Below are 2,500 nucleotides of genomic sequence, written 5' to 3' on the forward strand. Positions count from 1 at the left end.
GATGCACCAATGAGGACATATTTATGAATGAGGGTATTGATTGTAGCTAATAAATTACTTAAAATGTTACACAGTGTCCCTTTAAGAATCTTAAAAGTACTTGTTTGATTTAAACCTGCAGTGTTTAGAATTTTGGGTTTTATTTCCTAGCAGATTTTGTAGAAAGTAATTATAATATCCATAAGTACATTTAATTTAGTGCATTTTTTTTTTTAATTATTTTTTTCCCCCTTAGAAAGGGTCTCATATATGTCCATATTTCTGCATATTTTGGACCAAGGCCTAGTGCCGCCATCTTGAAAGTGTCATAGTTGGAATGTCATCAGGTGCATTGTTTAAAATGTAGAATTGTTCTTGTCCTTGAAGGCCACTGTAGCTTCTGTTATTATTCGAAAGGGTTGGGGTTACCCAGGGAGCGTTGCATTCTAGAACTTTGTAGAACTTACTTGATGATGTCATATTACACACTGCACCTTTAAATTAGATTGATTCTGACTGTTTGAATTAAGAGAATAAAGTTACTCTACAAGATTGCGTGAATGTGAAAACTTCTTCTGTGTTTTATTTTGAAATTGTGTATTGTCTTTTTGAATGAATACAGAGGCACAGTAATGCTGAAACAACTACACAACAACAGTAGAGGAGTACACACACACACACACACACACACACACACAGATCCACACACACACACATACACACACAGATCCACACATATACACACATACACACACACTCACATACACACACAGATCCACACAAACTCACAAATACACACACACATACACACACAAATACACATACACACACAGATCCACACATATACACACACAAACACATACACACACAGATCCACACATATACACACATACACACACACATACACACACACACACACAGATCCACACACACACACACGCACGCACACACACATACACACACAGATCCACACACACACACACGCACGCACACACACATACACACACAGATCCACACATATACACACATACACACACACACAAACACACACACATACACACACAGATCCACACACACACACACACACACACAGATCCACACGCATGCACACACACACACATACACACACAGATCCACACATATACACACATACACACACACTCACATACACACACAGATCCACACACAAACACACATACACACACACACACACAAATACACATACAAACACATATACACACATACACACACACACATAGGTCCATAGACACACACACACGCATACATACACATACACGCATACACACACACATACACACACAGATCCACACACTCACATACACACACAAATACACACACAAACACATACACACACAAATACACACACACAGACACGTACACGCACACAAATGTTTTTAGACAGACAGGTAATCTCAACACTTATTGCATTGCAGCATAGCATAAATCACGTATACACATAATGTATATATTTCCATTTACCTCTGCTGTATTGTTTGTCATCGTATATGATTATAAATATACACTTTATATAAAAATATATATAAATTCAGCTCTGGAATAAATGAAGAGACCACTCCAAATGTTCAGTGTCTCTAGTTTTACTCTTTATAGGCATATGTTTGAGTAGAATGAACATTTTGGTTTTATAATACAAACTACTGACAACATTTCTACCAAATTCCCCCCCAAAAATATTGTCATTAAAGAGCATTTTCATTAAGTAATGTAGAGATGAAGATTGAAGAAAAATCCAGACTGGTCTCTTCATTTTTTCCAGAGCTGTATATATGAGTTGGTTCATAATAGATGATATATATGAAAATCGGGTAACACTTTATAATAACTATCCGTTGTAACTCGTTAATAGATCATTAGTAAACTCTTAATTAATGATTATTAATGATTTGTTAAGTGTTTGTTAGCAGTTTGTTAAGAATTTATAACAATGGTAGATAGTTAATAGCTTAATAATTGAATCAGTTCATCTGGGAGGTAATCCGAGATACCGACGAGGCTGAAATAGGCTATAGACTATACACAGTGCATGGGCAACTGAGGGCAGCCCCATTTTCAAATATTTTTAAATAAACTCAATACACACTGTGCATGCCATGGACTTGAACGTGACGTGATCAATTAATCTCGGATTACCTCCCAGATGAACTGATTCAATTATTAAGCTATTAACTATCTACCATTGTTATAAATCCTTAACAAACTGCTAACAAACACTTAACAAATCATTAATAATCATTAATTAAGAGTTTACTAATGATCTATTAACGAGTTACAACGGATAGTTATTATAAAGTGTTACCGAAAATCGTAGTTACGGCATCATGGTTTTCTAATATAGATGATTGACCTTCATCTTGTTTTCTAAAGCTAAAACTTCTTCATATGATTCAGGAGTGAAAACACGCTTATTTGTTCAAGTTCTAAGTACACACACACACACACACACACACACACACACACACACACACGCAGACATACACAC

At 35.8% G+C, this 2,500-nt stretch overlaps 1 protein-coding gene across 1 annotated transcript in view; it reads left to right on the top strand.

The window, feature by feature from the left end:
* Nucleotides 1–531, top strand: part of capns1b (calpain, small subunit 1 b) — an 18,321-nt gene extending 17,790 nt beyond the window's left edge. The window contains exon 11 of the mRNA XM_080053833.1: nt 1–531. This exon is cut by the window's left edge and continues 544 nt beyond it. The gene's annotated coding sequence lies outside the window, so the exon portion shown is untranslated.
* The last annotated feature ends 1,969 nt before the right edge of the window (nt 532–2,500 follow it).

Source organism: Ammodytes marinus (genome assembly GCF_949987685.1).
Source record: "Ammodytes marinus genome assembly, chromosome: 3".
Taxonomy (NCBI): domain Eukaryota; kingdom Metazoa; phylum Chordata; class Actinopteri; order Uranoscopiformes; family Ammodytidae; genus Ammodytes; species Ammodytes marinus.